Genomic DNA, 23551 nt, shown 5'->3' with positions numbered 1-23551 from the left:
ACATCCGGCTGTGATTGGGAGTTGTGCACAACTAGCCCAGCGTTGTCCATGTTTGGCCGGGGGGGTGTAGGCCGTCATTGTAAATACGAATTTGTTCTTAACTGACTTGCCTAGTTAAATAAAACATGAAAAATCTTTATTTTTCTAAAACCGCAGAAAAAAATCTGCAAGAGTCATGTTGATGTGGATTAGTCTATAGTCTTTGATTGTTGTGAAATATTTGGGGAAAAGGGAGTGTCATCACATCACCACGGTATGTAAATTAAATGTCAATATGGGCTCTGGGTGGCCATGCACACGGCGGTTGCAGTGCAGGACAGGTAACCTGTTGAGTCGGAAGCGACAACTCCAGAGATTAAGCGGCACTAGGACCCAGACCGATCTATCCGCTCTTCTCTACGGTAGAGCGCAACTGTGTTCACGACGTACTTGTAGTGTCAGCCGTCCTCACAAGGAAGGAGCAACATGCTCATAAAATAGGTTGTGAAAGGTACGTTGAAGTATTTTGTTACAATGTGTCCGTGAACATGTGATTTTAAAAACCGTCGACGCTGAAATGAGAGGTATTGTAGTTTTATTCTCTCGATGCAAGGATTTGAAGATGATGGAACGAGTCAGTGGTAGAGAAACATGGGATAGACAGCAGACACCTTCCTGCAAAGCAGTGTTATACATGACAAATTGTGGAATTATAGGTGGTTACTTGTGCGATACATCTGTTGCCATAATAGGTGAATTATTGATACATTGTTTCGTTTGCAAATGTTGCTCCATTTCTCATCCTTAACCCCACCGTAGACTGATCGCACGGTTCCAACCCTGCCCAGTGACCACCGATGGAAGCCTGGGGAAAAGTGGCTGCATCTTTTATCGAGAACTGCACCTTGCAAAACAATGCATTGAAAAAAATAATGTACTAAAAAACGCAAAGGAAACCGCAGTACGTTTGTTTACAGTTTGGATGTTGGTTTGATAGTTGGGAGTTTGTTTGTCAATGCCTCTTCGACGGAAGGTCCTCGGATGATTAGGGTGATATATCTAGAAACAGGTGACGATTCCATCGTTCCGTTTTCAAAAAGTGACTTTACTTTGGTTTCAATGGGGGAATATTATGTGCTGGCGGCTAAGGGACCGTTTTAAAAGTGCAATCAGACAAACCTGTTTACAGAAAAAATAGATATCTTATAATAATAATAATATCTTAAACCAACTTAGTTTTTCCCCACAACAATTACATTTGAAAATGTAAATGGTTTATTTGTTATCGATTTCATGTACAAATATGAGCTAAAACAAACAGGCCTATGATCTCACTCACTCGTACACCAATAAGAATTCACATTTGAAAATTCCCTGGTTATAAATATCTTCCAACTGTCATAATTATAATTTTTAATGTCTTCTGATCCACATGTGTTAGAGCTTTGTTCCCTGACCTTGATTATCCCTTTGCAAAATGCCTCCCCTTTGATTTTCTACAAATATTTATCCCCATTACAGCTGTAGTTATTAATTCACACACAGATCAAATTGTTTCATAACTTCCAACCCAAAGACATACATCTAAAATCTCTTGATGTTAGGTCACAGATCCCCCGTTCTTCATAGAACAACCAAAGGATTTCACATGAATATTTCCTGCCATATGTCTAATTTTCAATAGCTCACGGACCATATGAGCAAAAGATCTACAGACCAGTGTGGTGGGTTCCTTGACTTCTATTATCATAGGTACACTTTAGTTGTTTTCCACTTGGAAATATTTGTCATATTGTGACCCTTTTCAGGAACTAGACGTATGTCGCGGCTCACTATTTCACAGGAGAGGGGGCACAAAATGCTTTCTAGAACATTTGAACTTTCATTTTGTTTACACTGGTCCTGGGGCCCTTGTTAAAGGTCAACTGGTGCTGGGGCCCTTGTTAAAGGTTCATTGGTCCTGGGGCCCTTGTTAAGGTCAACTGGTCCTGGGGCCCTTGTTAAAGGTTAACTGGTCCTGGGGCCCTTGTTAAGGTTAACTGGTCCTGGGGCCCTTGTTAAGGTCAACTGGTCCCGGGGCCCTTGTTAAGGTTAACTGGTCCTGGGGCCCTTGTTAAGGTCAACTGGTCCTGGGGCCCTTGTTAAGGTCAACTGGTCCTGGGGCCCTTGTTAAGGTCAACTGGTCCTGGGGCCCTTGTTAAGGTCAACTGGTCCTGGGGCCCTTGTTAAAGGTTAACTGGTCCCGGGGCCCTTGTTAAGGTTAACTGGTCCCGGGGCCCTTGTTAAGGTTAACTGGTCCTGGGGCCCTTGTTAAAGGTTAACTGGTCCTGGGGCCCTTGTTAAGGTTAACTGGTCCCGGGGCCCTTGTTGAGGTTAACTGGTCCCGGGGCCCTTGTTAAGGTTAACTGGTAACTGGTCCTGGGGGGTTAACTGGCCCTTGTTAAGGTTAACTGGTCCTGGGGCCCTTGTTAAGGTTAACTGGTCCTGGGGCCCTTGTTAAGGTTAACTGGTCCTGGGGCCCTTGTTAAGGTTAACTGGTCCTGGGGCCCTTGTTAAGGTTAACTGGTCCTGGGGCCCTTGTTAAGGTTAACTGGTCCTGGGGCTCAGTGTATTGTACTGTATTTGTAAAAAATCAAAGGTGAGGAATAAAAAAAATATATACAGTGGGGCAAAAAAGTATTTAGTCAGCCACCAATTGTGCAAGTTCTCCCACTTAAAAAGATGAGAGAGGCCTGTAATTTTCATCATAGGTACACTTCAACTATGACAGACAAAATGGGAGAAAAAAAATCCAGAAAATCACATTGTAGAATTTTTAATGAATTTATTTGCAAATTATGGTGGAAAATATGTATTTGGTCAAGAACAAAAGTTTATCTCAATACGTTGTTATATACCCTTTGTTGGCAATGACAGATGTCAAACGTTTTCTGTAAGTCTTCACAAGGTTTTCACACACTGTTAATGGCATTTTGGCCCATTCATCCATGCAGATCTCCTCTAGAGCAGTGATGTTTTGGGGCTGTTGCTGGGCAACACAGACTTTCAACTCCCTCCAAAGATTTTCTATGGGGTTTAGATCTGGAGACTGGCTAGGCCACTCCAGGACCTTGAAATGCTTCTTACGAAGCCACTCCTTCGTTGCCCGGGCGGTGTGTTTTGTGATCATTGTCATGCTGAAAGACCCAGCCACGTTTCATCTTCAATGCCCTTGCTGATGGAAGGAGGTTTTCACTCAAAATCTTACGATACATGGCCCCATTCATTCTTTCCTTTACACGGATCAGTCGTCCTGGTCCCTTTGCAGAAAAACACATATAATAATAGTGAAGACATCAAAACCTAAAAATAACACATATGGAATCATGTAGTAACCCCCCCCCCCCTCCAACAAAAGTGTTGAAACAAATGTTCCTTGATTCCAGCTTGGCTTTCTCTTGGTATTCTCTCATTGAATGAGCAAGTGTGTGTCCATACGTTTGACTGGTATTGTAGGTAGGGGTAAAAAAAAAAATGACTAGGCAATCCATACTAGATAATAAACAGAGTAGCAGCAGCGTGGGTGTCGTGTCAATATGCATGTGTGTGTGGTATGTATGAGTGTGTGGGTAGAGTACAGTCTGTGTACATAGAGCCAGTGCAAAAATAAGAGTGGATTCATGAAAATAGCCATTTAATGAACTCTTCAGCAGTCGTATGCAGACTTGGTGCTCTGGTATCACTTGCCGTGCGGTAGCAGAGAGAACAGTATGACTCAGGTGTCTCTGACAACGCCTGGTATGGAGGTCCTGGATGGCAGGGATCTCAGCGCTGGTGATGTACTGGGGCCCGTACGCACTACCCTCTGTAGCGCCTGGTATAGAGGTCCTGGATGGCAGGGATCTCAGCGCTGGTGATGTACTGGGGCCCGTACGCACTACCCTCTGTAATGCCTGGTATAGAGGTCCTGGATGGCAGGGATCTCAGTGGTGATGTACTGGGGCTGGCCTGATAGAGGTCCTGGATGGCAGGGATCTCAGCGCACTGGGGCCCGTACGCACCCTCTGTAGCGCCTGGTATAGAGGTCCTGGATGGCAGGGATCTCAGCGCTGGTGATGTACTGGGGCCCGTACGCACTACCCTCTGTAGCGCCTGGTATAGAGGTCCTGGATGGCAGGGATCTCAGCGCTGGTGATGTACTGGGGCCCGTACGCACTACCCTCTGTAGCGCCTGGTATAGAGGTCCTGGATGGCAGGGATCTCAGCGCTGGTGATGTACTGGGGCCCTACGCACTACCCTCTGTAGCGCCTGGTATAGAGGTCCTGGATGGCAGGGATCTCAGCGCTGGTGATGTACTGGGGCCCGTACGCACTACCCTCTGTAGCGCCTGGTATAGAGGTCCTGGATGGCAGGAATCTCAGCGCTGGTGATGTACTGGGGCCCGTACGCACTACCCTCTGTAGCGCCTGGTATAGAGGTCCTGGATGGCAGGGATCTCAGCGCTGGTGATGTACTGGGGCCCGTACGCACTACCCTCTGTAGCGCCTGGTATAGAGGTCCTGGATGGCAGGAATCTCAGCGCTGGTGATGTACTGGGGCCCGTACGCACTACCCTCTGTAGTGCCTTGTGGTCGGTTGCGGTCCGATTGTTAATGAAAACTTGAAATCGGCCCTAATTAATATGACCAGTCCGATCAATCGGTCGACCTCTAGTTAGTACTACTCTAATACAGGACTAGTAAAGGGTTAGTACTACTCTAATACAGGACTAGTAAAGGGTTAGTACTACTCTAATACAGGACTAGTAAAGGGTTAGTACTACTCTAATACAGGACTAGTAAAGGGTTAGTACTACTCTAATACAGGACTAGTAAAGGGTTAGTACTACTCTAATACAGGACTAGTAAAGGGTTAGGGTTAGTACTACTGTAATACAGGACTAGTAAAGGGTTAGTACTACTCTAATACAGGACTAGTAAAGGGTTAGTACTACTCTAATACAGGACTAGTAAAGGGTTAGGGTTACTACTCTAATACAGGACTAGTACAGGGTTAGTACTACTCTAATACAGGACTAGTAAAGGGTTAGGGTTAGTACTACTCTAATACAGGACTAGAAAAGGGTTAGTACTACTCTAATACAGGACTAGTAAAGGGTTAGTACTACTCTAATACAGGACTAGTAAAGGGTTAGGGTTAGTACTACTGTAATACAGGACTAGTAAAGGGTTAGTACTACTCTAATACAGGACTAGTAAAGGGTTAGTACTACTCTAATACAGGACTAGTAAAGGGTTAGGGTTAGTACTACTCTAATACAGGACTAGTACAGGGTTAGTACTACTCTAATACAGGACTAGTAAAGGGTTAGGGTTAGTACTACTCTAATACAGGACTAGTAAAGGGTTAGTACTACTGTAATACAGGACTAGTAAAGGGTTAGTACTACTCTAATACAGGATTAGTAAAGGGTTAGTACTACTCTAATACAGGACTAGTAAAGGGTTAGTACTACTCTAATACAGGACTAGTAAAGGGTTAGGGTTAGTACTACTCTAATACAGGACTAGTAAAGGGTTAGGGTTAGTACTACTGTAATACAGGACTAGTAAAGGGTTAGTACTACGCTAATACAGGACTAGTAAAGGGTTAGTACTACTCTAATACAGGACTAGTAAAGGGTTAGGGTTAGTACTACTCTAATACAGGACTAGTAAAGGGTTAGGGTTAGTAATACTCTAATACAGGACTAGTAAAGGGTTAGTACTACTCTAATACAGGATTAGTAAAGGGTTAGTACTACTGTAATACAGGACTAGTAAAGGGTTAGGGTTAGCACTACTCTAATACAGGACTAGTAAAGGGTTAGTACTACTCTAATACAGGACTAGTAAAGGGTTAGGGTTAGCACTACTCTAATACAGGACTAGTAAAGGGTTAGGGTTAGTACTACGCTAACAGGACTAGTAAAGGGTTAGTACTACTGTAATACAGGACTAGTAAAGGGTTAGGGTTAGTACTACTCTAATACAGGATTAGTAAAGGGTTAGTACTACTGTAATACAGGACTAGTAAAGGGTTAGTACTACTGTAATACAGGACTAGTAAAGGGTTAGGGTTAGTACTACTCTAATACAGGACTAGTAAAGGGTTAGTACTACTCTAATACAGGACTAGTAAAGGGTTAGTACTACTCTAATACAGGACTAGTAAAGGGTTAGGGTTAGTACTACTCTAATACAGGACTAGTAAAGGGTTAGTACTACTGTAATACAGGACTAGTAAAGGGTTAGGGTTAGTACTACTCTAATACAGGACTAGTAAAGGGTTAGTACTACTGTAATACAGGACTAGTAAAGGGTTAGGGTTAGTACTACTCTAATACAGGACTAGTAAAGGGTTAGTACTACTCTAATACACGACTAGTACAGGGTTAGTACTACTCTAATACAGGACTAGTAAAGGGTTAGTACTACTCTAATACAGGACTAGTAAAGGGTTAGTACTACTCTAATACAGGACTAGTAAAGGGTTAGGGTTAGTACTACTCTAATACAGGACTAGTAAAGGGTTAGTACTACTCTAATACAGGACTAGTAAAGGGTTAGGGTTAGTACTACTCTAATACAGGACTAGTAAAGGGTTAGTACTACTCTAATACAGGACTAGTAAAGGGTTAGTACTACTCTAATACAGGACTAGTAAAGGGTTAGGGTTAGTACTACTCTAATACAGGACTAGTACAGGGTTAGTACTACTCTAATACAGGACTAGTAAAGGGTTAGGGTTAGTACTACTCTAATACAGGACTAGTAAAGGGTTAGTACTACTCTAATACAGGACTAGTAAAGGGTTAGTACTACTCTAATACAGGACTAGTAAAGGGTTAGGGTTAGTACTACTCTAATACAGGACTAGTAAAGGGTTAGTACTACTCTAATACAGGACTAGTAAAGGGTTAGGGCTAGTACTACTGTAATAGAGGACTAGTAAAGGGTTAGTACTACTCTAATACAGGACTAGTAAAGGGTTAGTACTACTCTAATACAGGACTAGTAAAGGGTTAGTACTACTGTAATACAGGACTAGTAAAGGGTTAGTACTACTCTAATACAGGACTAGTAAAGGGTTAGGGTTAGTACTACTCTAATACAGGACTAGTAAAGGGTTAGGGTTAGTACTACGCTAATACAGGACTAGTAAAGGGTTAGTACTACTCTAATACAGGACTAGTAAAGGGTTAGGGTTAGTACTACTCTAATACAGGACTAGTAAAGGGTTAGGGTTAGTACTACTCTAATACAGGACTAGTAAAGGGTTAGGGTTAGTACTACTCTAATACAGGATTAGTAAAGGGTTAGGGTTAGTACTACTCTAATACAGGACTAGTAAAGGGTTAGGGTTAGTAATACTCTAATACAGGACTAGTAAAGGGTTAGTACTACTCTAATACAGGATTAGTAAAGGGTTAGTACTACTCTAATACAGGATTAGTAAAGGGTTAGTACTACTCTAATACAGGACTAGTAAAGGGTTAGGGTTAGTACTACTGTAATACAGGACTAGTAAAGGGTTAGTACTACTCTAATACAGGATTAGTAAAGGGTTAGTACTACTCTAATACAGGACTAGTAAAGGGTTAGGGTTAGTACTACTGTAATACAGGACTAGTAAAGGGTTAGTACTACTCTAATACAGGACTAGTAAAGGGTTAGTACTACTCTAATACAGGACTAGTAAAGGGTTAGGGTTAGTACTACTCTAATACAGGACTAGTAAAGGGTTAGGGTTAGTACTACGCTAACAGGACTAGTAAAGGGTTAGTACTACTGTAATACAGGACTAGTAAAGGGTTAGGGTTAGTACTACTCTAATACAGGACTAGTAAAGGGTTAGGGTTAGTAATACTCTAATACAGGACTAGTAAAGGGTTAGTACTACTCTAATACAGGATTAGTAAAGGGTTAGTACTACTGTAATACAGGACTAGTAAAGGGTTAGGGTTAGTACTACTCTAATACAGGACTAGTAAAGGGTTAGTACTACTCTAATACAGGACTAGTAAAGGGTTAGGGTACTACTCTAATACAGGACTAGTAAAGGGTTAGGGTTAGTACTACTCTAATACAGGACTAGTAAAGGGTTAGTACTACTGTAATACAGGACTAGTAAAGGGTTAGGGTTAGTACTACTCTAATACAGGACTAGTAAAGGGTTAGTACTACTGTAATACAGGACTAGTAAAGGGTTAGGGTTAGTACTACTCTAATACAGGACTAGTAAAGGGTTAGTACTACTCTAATACACGACTAGTACAGGGTTAGTACTACTCTAATACATGACTAGTAAAGGGTTAGTACTACTCTAATACAGGACTAGTAAAGGGTTAGTACTACTCTAATACAGGACTAGTAAAGGGTTAGGGTTAGTAATACTCTAATACAGGACTAGTAAAGGGTTAGTACTACTCTAATACAGGACTAGTAAAGGGTTAGTACTACTCTAATACAGGATTAGTAAAGGGTTAGTACTACTGTAATACAGGACTAGTAAAGGGTTAGTACTACTCTAATACAGGACTAGTAAAGGGTTAGTACTACTCTAATACAGGACTAGTAAAGGGTTAGGGTTAGTACTACTCTAATACAGGACTAGTAAAGGGTTAGGGTTAGTACTATGCTAACAGGACTAGTAAAGGGTTAGTACTACTCTAATACAGGACTAGTAAAGGGTTAGGGTTAGTACTACTGTAATACAAGACTAGTAAAGGGTTAGTACTACTCTAATACAGGACTAGTAAAGGGTTAGGGTTAGTACTACTCTAATACAGGACTAGTAAAGGGTTAGGGTTAGTACTACTCTAATACAGGACTAGTAAAGGGTTAGGGTTAGTACTACTCTAATACAGGATTAGTAAAGGGTTAGTACTACTGTAATACAGGACTAGTAAAGGGTTAGGGTTAGTACTACTCTAATACAGGACTAGTAAAGGGTTAGTACTACTGTAATACAGGACTAGTAAAGGGTTAGTACTACTCTAATACAGGACTAGTAAAGGGTTAGGGTTAGTACTACTCTAATACAGGACTAGTAAAGGGTTAGGGTTAGTACTACTCTAATACAGGACTAGTAAAGGGTTAGTACTACTGTAATACAGGACTAGTAAAGGGTTAGGGTTAGTACTACTCTAATACAGGACTAGTAAAGGGTTAGTACTACTCTAATACAGGACTAGTAAAGGGTTAGTACTACTCTAATACAGGACTAGTAAAGGGTTAGTACTACTCTAATACAGGACTAGTAAAGGGTTAGTACTACTCTAATACAGGACTAGTAAAGGGTTAGTACTACTCTAATACAGGACTAGTAAAGGGTTAGGGTTAGTACTACTCTAATACAGGACTAGTAAAGGGTTAGTACTACTCTAATACAGGACTAGTAAAGGGTTAGGGTTAGTACTACTCTAATACAGGACTAGTACTACTGTAATACAGGACTAGTAAAGGGTTAGGGTTAGTACTACTCTAATACAGGACTAGTAAAGGGTTAGGGTTAGTACTACTCTAATACAGGACTAGTAAAGGGTTAGTACTACTGTAATACAGGACTAGTAAAGGGTTAGGGTTAGTACTACTCGAATACAGGACTAGTAAAGGGTTAGTACTACTCTAATACAGGACTAGTAAAGGGTTAGTACTACTCTAATACAGGACTAGTAAAGGGTTAGTACTACTCTAATACAGGACTAGTAAAGGGTTAGTACTACTCTAATACAGGACTAGTAAAGGGTTAGTACTACTCTAATACAGGACTAGTAAAGGGTTAGGGTTAGTACTACTCTAATACAGGACTAGTAAAGGGTTAGTACTACTCTAATACAGGACTAGTAAAGGGTTAGGGTTAGTACTACTCTAATACAGGACTAGGGTTACTACTGTAATACAGGACTAGTAAAGGGTTAGGGTTAGTACTACTCTAATACAGGACTAGTAAAGGGTTAGTACTACTCTAATACAGGACTAGTAAAGGGTTAGGGTTAGTAATACTCTAATACAGGACTAGTAAAGGGTTAGTACTACTCTAATACAGGATTAGTAAAGGGTTAGGGTTAGTACTACTCTAATACAGGACTAGTAAAGGGTTAGTACTACTGTAATACAGGACTAGTAAAGGGTTAGGGTTAGTACTACTCTAATACAGGATTAGTAAAGGGTTAGTACTACTGTAATACAGGACTAGTAAAGGGTTAGGGTTAGTACTACTCTAATACAGGACTAGTAAAGGGTTAGTACTACTCTAATACAGGACTAGTAAAGGGTTAGTACTACTCTAATACAGGACTAGTAAAGGGTTAGTACTACTCTAATACAGGACTAGTAAAGGGTTAGTACTACTCTAATACAGGACTAGTAAAGGGTTAGGGTTAGTACTACTCTAATACAGGACTAGTAAAGGGTTAGTACTACTCTAATACAGGACTAGTAAAGGGTTAGGGTTAGTACTACTCTAATACAGGACTAGTACTACTGTAATACAGGACTAGTAAAGGGTTAGGGTTAGTACTACTCTAATACAGGACTAGTAAAGGGTTAGGGTTAGTACTACTCTAATACAGGACTAGTAAAGGGTTAGTACTACTGTAATACAGGACTAGTAAAGGGTTAGGGTTAGTACTACTCTAATACAGGACTAGTAAAGGGTTAGTACTACTCTAATACAGGACTAGTAAAGGGTTAGTACTACTCTAATACAGGACTAGTAAAGGGTTAGTACTACTCTAATACAGGACTAGTAAAGGGTTAGTACTACTCTAATACAGGACTAGTAAAGGGTTAGTACTACTCTAATACAGGACTAGTAAAGGGTTAGGGTTAGTACTACTCTAATACAGGACTAGTAAAGGGTTAGTACTACTCTAATACAGGACTAGTAAAGGGTTAGGGTTAGTACTACTCTAATACAGGACTAGTACTACTGTAATACAGGACTAGTAAAGGGTTAGGGTTAGTACTACTCTAATACAGGACTAGTAAAGGGTTAGGGTTAGTACTACTCTAATACAGGACTAGTAAAGGGTTAGGGTTAGTAATACTCTAATACAGGACTAGTAAAGGGTTAGTACTACTCTAATACAGGATTAGTAAAGGGTTAGGGTTAGTACTACTCTAATACAGGACTAGTAAAGGGTTAGTACTACTGTAATACAGGACTAGTAAAGGGTTAGGGTTAGTACTACTCTAATACAGGATTAGTAAAGGGTTAGTACTACTGTAATACAGGACTAGTAAAGGGTTAGGGTTAGTACTACTCTAATACAGGACTAGTAAAGGGTTAGTACTACTGTAATACAGGACTAGTAAAGGGTTAGGGTTAGTACTACTCTAATACAGGATTAGTAAAGGGTTAGTACTACTGTAATACAGGACTAGTAAAGGGTTAGGGTTAGTACTACTCTAATACAGGACTAGTAAAGGGTTAGTACTACTCTAATACAGGATTAGTAAAGGGTTAGTACTACTGTAATACAGGACTAGTAAAGGGTTAGGGTTAGTAATACTCTAATACAGGACTAGTAAAGGGTTAGTACTACTCTAATACAGGACTAGTAAAGGGTTAGTACTACTGTAATACAGGACTAGTAAAGGGTTAGGGTTAGTACTACTCTAATACAGGACTAGTAAAGGGTTAGTACTACTGTAATACAGGACTAGTAAAGGCCCAGTACTACTGTAATACAGGACTAGTAAAGGCCCAGTGCACTACTTTAAAATAATATAGTATTATTCTTTTTTTACTAAATGTAATTTGAGTGTTCACCAGCATTTGTAACTTTTAGTCTGCTAATTATCTGTACAAAATATACAAATGTTTGCTTAATATAGCTTAATATATGTTTTCCAGTTTCTTGAAATACATTGCAAATGCATCTTATTTCTACGTGAAAACTGAAATGGTTTATTCATTCCTTTTCCATTTCAGTAGAAGCTCTTCTCCAGAGCAACGTACAGTAGTGAGTGCACACATTTCCGTACTGGTCACCCGTGGGAATGAAAGCCCATAACCCTATAGCACTAGCATTGCAAACGCTCGACCACATCATCACAAACCACTTGATGTCTCAATGTCATCAATTACTGTATTGTACATTGTTTATCGCCATGGTGACAGAAAGTCTACAGGTGCAGACCAAGATGGCCAGCCTGTGTACAAAACAGTAATGCACATTTACATGAAGTGGATTGTAAGGATGATCAATTAATACTGCAGTGTTTGTTTTTTTTCTTCTCCGTGTTATTTGATCAAGACAAATATTTAATTTGATGTGGATGTTTTGTGTCTTTGCCCATAACTTGATCTTTTTGATGTATATGTTTGAGGACAGGGTTTTGTTCTTTCTGGATTCCATTAGAATGACATCACAGAGAAAGAGAGAGGGTTTTGTTCTGTCTGGATTCCATTAGAATGACATCACAGAGAAAGAGAGAGGGTTTTGTTCTTTCTGGATTCCATTAGAATGACATCACAGAGAAAGAGAGAGGGTTTTGTTCTTTCTGGATTCCATGAGAATGACACCACAGATAAAGGGACAGGGTTGTGTTCTGTCTGGATTCCATTAGAATGACATCACAGAGAAAGAGACAGGGATGTGTTCTGTCTGGATTCCATTCAAATGACATCACAGAGAAAGAGACAGGGTTTTGTTCTGTCTGGATTCCATTAGAATGACATCACAGATAAAGGGACAGGGTTTTGTTCTGTCTGGATTCCATTAGAATGACATCACAGATAAAGAGAGAGGGTTGTGTTCTGTCTGGATTCCATTAGAATGACATCACAGATAAAGAGAGAGGGTTGTGTTCTGTCTGGATTCCATTAGAATGACATCACAGAGAAAGAGACAGAGTTTTGTTCTGTCTGGATTCCATTAGAATGACATCACAGATAAAGGGACAGGGTTTTGTTCTGTCTGGATTCCATTAGAATGACATCACAGAGAAAGAGAGAGGGTTGTGTTCTTTCTGGATTCCATTAGAATGACATCACAGAGAAAGAGACAGGGTTTTGTTCTTTCTGGATTCCATTAGAATGACATCACAGAGAAAGAGACAGGGTTTTGTTCTGTCTGGATTCCATGAGAATGACATCACAGAGAAAGAGACAGGGTTTTGTTCTGTCTGGATTCCATTAGAATGACATCACAGAGAAAGAGACAGGGTTTTGTTCTGTCTGGATTCCATTAGAATGACATCACAGAGAAAGAGAGAGGGTTGTGTTCTGTCTGGATTCCATTAGAATGACATCACAGATAAAGGGACAGGGTTTTGTTCTGTCTGGATTCCATTAGAATGACATCACAGAGAAAGAGACAGGGTTGTGTTCTTTCTGGATTCCATTAGAATGACATCACAGAGAAAGAGACAGGGTTTTGTTCTTTCTGGATTCCATTAGAATGACATCACAGAGAAAGAGACAGGGTTTTGTTCTGTCTGGATTCCATTAGAATGACATCACAGAGAAAGAGAGAGGGTTGTGTTCTTTCTGGATTCCATTAGAATGACATCACAGAGAAAGAGACAGGGTTTTGTTCTTTCTGGATTCCATTAGAATGACATCACAGAGAAAGAGACAGGGTTTTGTTCTGTCTGGATTCCATTAGAATGACATCACAGAGAAAGAGAGAGGGTTGTGTTCTTTCTGGATTCCATTAGAATGACATCACAGAGATAAAGACAGGGTTTTGTTCTGTCTGGATTCCATTAGAATGACATCACAGAGAAAGAGACAGGGTTGTGTTCTTTCTGGATTCCATTAGAATGACATCACAGAGAAAGGGACAGGGTTTTGTTCTTTCTGGATTCCATTAGAATGACATCACAGAGAAAGGGACAGGGTTGTGTTCTTTCTGGATTCCATTAGAATGACATCACAGAGAAAGGAACAGGGTTTTGTTCTTTCTGGATTCCATTAGAATGACATCACAGAGAAAGAGACAGGGTTGTGTTCTTTCTGGATTCCATTAGAATGACATCATAGAGAAAGAGACAGGGTTTTGTTCTTTCTGGATTCCATTAGAATGACATCACAGAGAAAGAGACAGGGTTGTGTTCTTTCTGGATTCCATTAGAATGACATCATAGAGAAAGAGACAGGGTTTTGTTCTGTCTGGATTCCATTAGAATGACATCACAGAGAAAGAGACAGGGTTGTGTTCTTTCTGGATTCCATTAGAATGACATCACAGAGAAAGAGACAGGGTTGTGTTCTGTCTGGATTCCATTAGAATGACATCACAGAGAAAGGGACAGTGTTGTGTTCTTTCTGGATTCCATTAGAATGACATCACAGAGAGAGAGAGACAACTCACTTCCAACTATTGAATCCTGCAAGATACCTTTCTTAATTATACAACAGGCTTTTTTTGGCAAAGCAGAGATGCTGAATACAAGTGTGGGCTGCACGAGACCTCAATATCAGTCTGCTAATTCTTGTAATTGCACAGTATGCTGGGCCTTTTTGTGATCATTTTTTATTTATTTAACCTTTTATTTAACTAGGCATGTCAGTTAAGAACAAATTCTTATTTACAATGACGGCCTACCGGGGGAACAGTGGGTTAACTGCCTTGTTCAGGGGGCAGAACGACAGATTTGTACCTTGTCAGATCAGGGATTTGATCCAGAAACCTTTTGGTTACTGGCCCAACGCTCTAACCACTAGGCTACCTGGAGGCTACCTGCCGGTCTGCTAATACTAGTAAAGGCCCAGTGCACTATTTCTGTGAAATATATTTTCAGGGGGTGCTGCGGCATCCTCAGCACCCATACTTCTCACGGCTATGTATTTTTTCTGTGTCTATTCTTCAACTCTTCAAAGTATCAATAGGTACATTTAATTAATTTATTATTAATTATTATTATTATATAATTATTTCATTAATTTATTATTCCCAAAAGTTGATGTAGCAACTACAGATTGTCCCTTTATTTATTTATTTCACCTTTATTTAACCAGGTAGGCTAGTTGAGAACACCTTTATTTAACCAGGTGGGCAAGTTGAGAACAAGTTCTCATTTACAATTGCGACCTGGACAAGATAAAGCAAAGCAGTTCGACAGATACAATGACACAGAGTTACACATGGAGTAAAACAAACATACAGTCAATAATACAGTATAAACAAGTCTATATACAATGTGAGCAAATGAGGTGAGAAGGGAGGTAAAGGCAAAAAAGGCCATGGTGGCAAAGTAAATACAATATAGCAAGTAAAACACTGGAATGGTAGTTTTGCAATGGAAGAATGTGCAAAGTAGAAATAAAAATAATGGGGTGCAAAGGAGCAAAATAAATAAATTAATTAAATACAGTTGGGAAAGAGGTAGTTGTTTGGGCTAAATTATAGGTGGGTGTCACGCATAGGTGAAATATATATATACAGGGTATTACGGTACAGAGTCAATGTGGAGACTATATACAGGGGGTACCAGTACAGAGTCAATGTGGAGGCTATATACAGGGTATTACGGTACAGAGTCAATGTGGAGGCTATATACAGGAGGTACCAGTACAGAGTCAATGTGGAGGCTATATACAGGGTGTTACGGTACAGAGTCAATGTGGAGACTATATACAGGGTGTTACAGTACAGAGTCAATGTGGAGGCTATATACAGGGTGTTACGGTACAGAGTCAATGTGGAGGTTATATACAGGGTATTATGGTACTGAGTCAATGTGGAGGCTATATACAGGGTGTTACGGTACAGAGTCAATGTGGAGGTTATATACAGGGTGTTACGGTACAGAGTCAATGTGGAGGTTATATACAGGGTGTTACGGTACAGAGTCAATGTGGAGGCTATATACAGGGTGTTACGGTACAGAGTCAATGTGGAGGTTATATACAGGGTGTTACGGTACAGAGTCAATGTGGAGGCTATATACAGGGTATTACGGTACAGAGTCAATGTGGAGGTTATATACAGGGTGTTACGGTACAGAGTCAATGTGGAGGCTATATACAGGGCGTACCAGTACAGAGTCAATGTGGAGGCTATATACAGGGGGTACCAGTACAGAGTCAATGTGGAGACTATATACCAGTACAGAGTCAATGTGGAGGCTACATACCAGTACAAAGTCAATGTGGAGGCTATAAACCAGTACAGAGTCAATTTGGAGGCTATATATATACCAGTACAGAGTCAATGTGGTGGCTATATACCAGTACAGAGTCAATGTGGAGGCTATATACCAGTACAGAGTCAATATGTGGGTGTTTAGAAATATATATCACCCGCTATCCTTATCTGTGTCCGTCCCAAATACTGTTTATATGGTAACTTTAACAGCAGTATCTCCTGCCTTGTCAGGTCTCATATGGCATACGGTACAGTAGGGCAGTATCTCCTGCCTTGTCAGGTCTCATATGGCATACGGTACAGTAGGGCAGTATCTCAGTATCTCAGAGGACAGTACAGCTCAGTACAGTACGTTTGTCTCCTACTCAGCTCAGTACAGCGTTTGTGTCTCCTACTCAGCTCAGTACAGTAAGTTTACCAGTACTCAGTCAGTACGTTTGTCTCTTACTCAGCTCTACATACGTTTGTCTCCTACTCAGCTCAGTACAGACGTTTGTCTCCTACTCAGCTCAGTACAGGGTCGTGTCTTCAGCTCAGTACAGTACGTTTGTCTCCTACTCAGCTAGTCAGTACGTTTGTCTCCTACTCAGCTCAGTACAGTTCGGTCGTGTTTCCTACTCAGCTGTGTACGTTTGTCTCCTACTCAGCTCAGTACTGTCTCCTACTCAGCTCAGTACAGTTGGCGTGTCTCCTACTCAGCTCAGTACAGTACGTTTGTCTCCTTGTCAGTTTGTCTCTACTCAGCTCAGTACAGTAGGGCAGTATCTCCTCAGCCAGTACAGTACGTTTGTCTCCTACTCAGCTTACAGTACGTTTGTCTCCTACTCAGCTCAGTACAGTAGTGTCTCCTACTCAGCTCAGTACAGTAAGTTTGTCTCCTACTCAGCTCAGTACAGTACGGCCGTGTCTCCTACTCAGGTCTCATATGGCCATGTCTCCTACTCAGCTCAGTACAGTATGTTTGTCTCCTACTCAGCTTGTCAGGTCTCATATCAGCTCAGTACAGTAGGTTTGTCTCCTACTCAGCTCAGTACAGTCAGTTTGTCTCCTATCAGCTCAGTACAGTACGGGTGTCTCTACTCAGCTCTTGTCAGGTCTCAGCTCAGTGGCATATGTTTGTCTCCTACTCAGCTCAGGGCAGTACGTTTGTCTCTACTCAGCTCAGTACAGTTGTCAGGTCTCTACTCAGCTCAGTACAGTTCGGTCGTGTTTCCTACTCAGCTCAGTACAGTACGTTTGTCTCCTACTCAGCTCAGTACAGTTCGGTCGTGTCTCCTCTCAGCTCAGTACAGCGTTTGTCTCCTACTCAGCTCAGTACAGTAAGTTTGTCTCTACTCAGCTCAGTACAGTACGGCCGTGTCTCCTACTCAGCTCAGTACAGTACGGCGTGTCTCCTACTCAGCTCAGTACAGTACGTTTGTCTCCTACTCAGCTCAGTACAGTTCGGTCGTGTCTCCTACTCAGCTCAGTACACGGCCGTGTCTCCTACTCAGCTCAGTACAGTACGTTTGTCTCCTACTCAGCTCAGTACAGTACGGCCGTGTCTCCTACTCAGCTCAGTACAGTACGTTTGTCTCCTACTCAGCTCAGTACAGTACGTTTGTCTCCTACTCAGCTCAGTACAGTACGGCCGTGTCTCCTACTCAGCTCAGTACAGTACGTTTGTCTCCTACTCAGCTCAGTACAGTTCGGTCGTGTCTCCTACTCAGCTCAGTACAGTACGTTTGTCTCCTACTCAGCTCAGTACAGTAAGTTTGTCTCCTACTCAGCTCAGTACAGTACGGCCGTGTCTCCTACTCAGCTCAGTACAGTACGGCCGTGTCTCCTACTCAGCTCAGTACAGTACGTTTGTCTCCTACTCAGCTCAGTACAGTATGGTCGTGTCTCCTACTCAGCTCAGTACAGTAAGTTTGTCTCCTACTCAGCTCAGTACAGTACGGCCGTGTCTCCTACTCAGCTCAGTACAGTACGGCCGTGTCTCCTACTCAGCTCAGTACAGTACGTTTGTCTCCTACTCAGCTCAGTACAGTACGTTTGTCTCCTACTCAGCTCAGTACAGTACGGTCGTCTCCTACTCAGCTCAGTACAGTAAGTTTGTCTCCTACTCAGCTCAGTACAGTATGGTCGTGTCTCCTACTCAGCTCAGTACAGTAAGTTTGTCTCCTACTCAGCTCAGTACAGTACGTTTGTCTCCTACTCAGCTCAGTACAGTACGTTTGTCTCCTACTCGGCTCAGTACAGTACGTTTGTCTCCTACTCAGCTCAGTACAGTATGTTTGTCTCCTACTCAGCTCAGTACAGTATGTTTGTCTCCTACTCAGCTCAGTACAGTACGTTTGTCTCCTACTCGGCTCAGTACAGTACGGCCGTGTCTCCTACTCAGCTCAGTACAGTATGTTTGTCTCCTACTCAGCTCAGTACAGTACGGCCGTGTCTCCTACTCAGCTCAGTACAGTACGGCCGTGTCTCCTACTCAGCTCAGTACAGTACGGCCGTGTCTCCTACTCAGCTCAGTACAGTAAGTTTGTCTCCTACTCAGCTCAGTACAGTATGTTTGTCTCCTACTCAGCTCAGTACAGTACGTTTGTCTCCTACTCGGCTCAGTACAGTACGTTTGTCTCCTACTCAGCTCAGTACAGTACGTTTGTCTCTTACTCAGCTCAGTACAGTACGTTTGTCTCTTACTCAGCTCAGTACAGTACGTTTGTCTCTTACTCAGCTCAGTACAGTACGTTTGTCTCCTACTCAGCTCAGTACAGTACGTTTGTCTCCTACTCAGCTCAGTACAGTACGTTTGTCTCTTACTCAGCTCAGTACAGTACGTTTGTCTCCTACTCAGCTCAGTACAGTACGGCCGTGTCTCCTACTCAGCTCAGTACAGTATGTTTGTCTCCTACTCAGCTCAGTACAGTATGTTTGTCTCCTACTCAGCTCAGTACAGTACGTTTGTCTCCTACTCGGCTCAGTACAGTACGTTTGTCTCCTACTCGGCTCAGTACAGTACGGCCGTGTCTCCTACTCAGCTCAGTACTACGTTTGTCTCCAGCTCAGTACAGTAAGTTTGTCTCCTACTCAGCTCAGTACAGTACGTTTGTCTCCTACTCAGCTCAGTACAGTACGTTTGTCTCCTACTCAGCTCAGTACAGTACGTTTGTCTCCTACTCGGCTCAGTACAGTATGGTCGTGTCTCCTACTCAGCTCAGTACAGTACGTTTGTCTCCTACTCAGCTCAGTGGCAGTGATCAGTAATTAGTGCAGGTGTTCTAGCTGTGGGGGCGGGGGGTGAGAGGTCGTGATGGGGGGTCGGAGGTCAGGAGAGAGACAGCTGCTGAGGAAGTGTTCTCTGTGGATCCTCTCAGTGGAAGCCTGTCTCTGTTAACCTGGCAGGCTAGGGGGCCACATGCAGGGGGCCTCTACCCTCGAGGTCTCCTGCATACCCCACCTAACTGTACAGGACCACGTCGCAGCTGTACTGGGCTAGCCTGGTTACATATCCACCAGGGTCTATTAACCTGTCAGGCTGGGGGGCCTAGCCCGGTTACATATCCACCAGGGTCTATTAACCTGTCAGGCTGGGGGGCCTAGCCTGGTTACATATCCACCAGGGTCTATTAACCTGTCAGGCTGGGGGGCCTAGCCTGGTTACATATCCACCAGGGTCTATTAACCTGTCAGGCTGGGGGCCTAGCCATATCCACCAGGGTCTATTAACCTGTCAGGCTGGGGGGCCTAGCCTGGTTACATATCCACCAGGGTCTATTAACCTGTCAGGCTGGGGGGCCTAGCCTGGTTACATATCCACCAGGGTCTATTAACCTGTCAGGCTGGGGGGCCTAGCCTGGTTACATATCCACCAGGGTCTATTAACCTGTCAGGCTGGGGGGCCTAGCCCGGTTACATATCCACCAGGGTCTATTAACCTGTCAGGCTGGGGGGCCTAGCCCGGTTACATATCCACCAGGGTCTATTAACCTGTCAGGCTGGGGGGCCTAGCCTGGTTACATATCCACCAGGGTCTATTAACCTGTCAGGCTGGGGGGCCTAGCCCGGTTACATATCCACCAGGGTCTATTAACCTGTCAGGCTTAGCCTGGTTACATATCCACCAGGGTCTATTAACCTGTCAGGCTGGGGGCCTAGCCCGGTTACATATCCACCAGGGTCTATTAACCTGTCAGGCTGGGGGCCTAGCCCGGTTACATATCCACCAGGGTCTATTAACCTGTCAGGCTGGGGGGCCTAGCCTGGTTACATATCCACCAGGGTCTATTAACCTGTCAGGCTGGGGGGCCTAGCCTGGTTACATATCCACCAGGGTCTATTAACCTGTCAGGCTGGGGGGCCTAGCCTGGTTACATATCCACCAGGGTCTATTAACCTGTCAGGCTGGGGGGCCTAGCCTTATACCTGGCAACAGGTGTTTCTCTCTGCAGCCATCAGGTGTCTGTCTTAACATCGTTAATGCGTAGATAATGTTACCTGACACCAGTGTTGTTACGATCTATTACATATTATATTTAACTAAAGTCATCTTTCCACATTACACGATTACTTTGAAAGTAATAAATTACTTGTTATTTTATTTTATTTTACCCTGTAGGCCTACCTATCAGCATGGAGCTAGTCTATAGGTCTACCTATCAGCATGGAGCTAGTCTATAGGGCATGGAGTCTAGGTCTACCTATCTAGGTCTACCTAGGTCTACCTATCAGCATGGAGCTAGTCTATAGGTCTACCTATCAGCATGGAGCTAGTCTATAGGTCTACCTATCAGCATGGAGCTAGTCTATAGGTCTACCTATCAGCATGGAGCTAGTCTATAGGTCTACCTATCAGCATGGAGCTAGTCTATAGGTCTACCTATCAGCATGGAGCTAGTCTATAGGTCTACCTATCAGCATGGAGCTAGTCTATAGGTCTACCTATCAGCATGGAGCTAGTCTATCGGCCAGTATCTGGTCCATAGCTCTCTAAACCAGGTCAGACATAGTCTCTCTTACTGAATCGCTGTCCTCCAGCTAAACCAAAAAACAGAGCTATATTGTATTTACTTTGCCACCATGGCCTATTTTATTGCCTTTACCTCCCTTATCTTACCTCATTTGCTCACAATGTATATAGACTTTTTGTTCTACTGTATTATTGACTGTATGTTTGTTTTTACTCCATGTGTAACTCTGTGTTGTTAAATGTGTCAAACTGCTTTGCTTTATCTTGGCCAGAGGTCGCAGTTGTAAATGAGAACTTGTTCTCAACTAGCCTACCTGCTTAAATAAAGGTGTTCTCAACTAGCCTACCTGCTTAAATAAAGGTGTTCTCAACTAGCCTACCTGCTTAAATAAAGGTGTTCTCAACTAGCCTACCTGGTTAAATAAAGGTGTTCTCAACTAGCCTACCTGCTTAAATAAAGGTGTTCTCAACTAGCCTACCTGGTTAAATAAAGGTGTTCTCAACTAGCCTACCTGGTTAAATAAAGGTGTTCTCAACTAGCCTACCTGGTTAAATAAAGGTGTTCTCAACTAGCCTACCTGGTTAAATAAAGGTGTTCTCAACTAGCCTACCTGCTTAAATAAAGGTGTTCTCAACTAGCCTACCTGGTTAAATAAAGGTGTTCTCAACTAGCCTACCTGGTTAAATAAAGGTGTTCTCAACTAGCCTACCTGGTTAAATAAAGGTGTTCTCAACTAGCCTACCTGGTTAAATAAAGGTGTTCTCAACTAGCCTACCTGCTTAAATAAAGGTGTTCTCAACTAGCCTACCTGCTTAAATAAAGGTGTTCTCAACTAGCCTACCTGCTTAAATAAAGGTGTTCTCAACTAGCCTACCTGCTTAAATAAAGGTGTTCTCATCTAGCCTACCTGCTTAAATAAAGGTGTTCTCAACTAGCCTACCTGCTTAAATAAAGGTGTTCTCAACTAGCCTACCTGCTTAAATAAAGGTGTTCTCAACTAGCCTACCTGCTTAAATAAAGGTGTTCTCAACTAGCCTACCTGCTTAAATAAAGGTGTTCTCAACTAGCCTACCTGGTTAAATAAAGGTGTTCTCAACTAGCCTACCTGCTTAAATAAAGGATGAAATGAAAAAAAATGAGGGGTAGTTGGATAAAAAAATAAAAAATAACTGTCAAGACGGGGTTAAAGGTGACTTTAAAATGGCCACAGTCTGACTTATTCCTTTTAATGACTGGAACAACAGGTGTAGCCCATTCGCTGGATCCAATACTCCACTAGTCTGTTTAGCTCACATTAAACTTTTGGTTTGGAAGCCTTTTGGCTGTCGGGTTTCACGGTCAGTTCAACTGTTATTGTTCTTCATTACTGCCAAGTTCTCCATTGAACAGTGTTTCCTCAATATCCCTTGTAGGTTTTTTTGTCTCCTCTTTTACAACCATGTGAATTTCCTGGCAGTTTAGTTTTGATATTTTCCAGCCATGTGCGTCCTAGCAGAGCTTGGATGGTTGCCTTTCACGATGTAAGAGTGGTAGCTTTTACATTCTGTTCGTAACACTCACGTCTCCTCTCACAGTTTCACCGGAGTAGGTTTTCAGCGTCTCTTCTTCGTGGGCTGTGATGTTGTTTCACCGTGTAAACAGCCACAGACAGCATAGATACGGCTGCTTCAGTGTCCACGTGCATCCGTACTGCTTCTTAGTTCAGCATCACTGTCACCCAGTATGTGTCCATTGATTAAAATGGACAGAAACATGTAAAGATCCTTCAGCTTCAGGCATTTTGCTCCATTTTATGCACTTCATTTTATGCACTTCATTTTATGCACTTCATTTTATGCACTTTATTTTATGCACTTTGTTTTATGCACTTTATTTTATGCACTTTATTTTATGCACTTTATTTTATGCACTTTATTTTATGCACTTTATTTTATGCACTTTATTTTATGCACTTCCTGAAGTCTTTTTTTCCTTTAAGTACTTTTTGTTTGATTGTCTTTTTGTTTGTAGAATGTATGCACACATGACTGTAAGTCGCTTTGGATAAAAGCGTCTGCTAAATGGCATATATTATTATTATTATGTTTTGTTTTTACATTCACATTCGATGTGACCCCTTTTCACCACAACTTTTGCAATCTAAGTCTGTGCACCAACTCTCCTCTGCTTTTGTGACCTGGTTTCCCACAGCGCTAGCATGACACGGTGACCTGGTTTCTCACAGCAATAGCATGGCACGGTGACCTGGTTTCTCACAGCGATAGCATGCAATGATAAGTTACTCTTGTCAAAAAAAGTGTTTCTGAATTGCCTCGCTGCGTTTGCCGCACACTAACCTCAGTGATCGCCCAAGTTCAGTGTTCAAATAATTGTTTCAATACAGCCACAAACTGTAAAGCCACAGACCCCTCCTCTTGATTTCTCTTGTGAAACCTGAATCTCTCTGAGATGGTCAGTGGTTTGGGAGAATAATGCCCTTTTTTAAGGTAGTTACAATTT

General features: G+C 42.1%; 1 protein-coding gene across 1 annotated transcript in view; it reads left to right on the top strand.

Moving 5' to 3' along the window:
- The first annotated feature begins 364 nt into the window (after window positions 1-364).
- The window catches only part of LOC123989559 (ras-related protein Rab-27B-like), an 88440-nt gene continuing 65253 nt past the window's right edge, over window positions 365-23551 (top strand). Inside the window, exon 1 of the mRNA XM_046290673.1 lies at window positions 365-490. The gene's annotated coding sequence lies outside the window, so the exon portion shown is untranslated. The remainder of the gene's footprint in view (window positions 491-23551) is intronic.

Source organism: Oncorhynchus gorbuscha, linkage group LG11 (assembly GCF_021184085.1).
Source record: "Oncorhynchus gorbuscha isolate QuinsamMale2020 ecotype Even-year linkage group LG11, OgorEven_v1.0, whole genome shotgun sequence".
Lineage (NCBI taxonomy): Eukaryota > Metazoa > Chordata > Actinopteri > Salmoniformes > Salmonidae > Oncorhynchus > Oncorhynchus gorbuscha.
The sequence above is the reverse complement of the archived record's forward strand: the minus strand, read 5'-3'. Positions and strand labels throughout refer to the sequence as shown.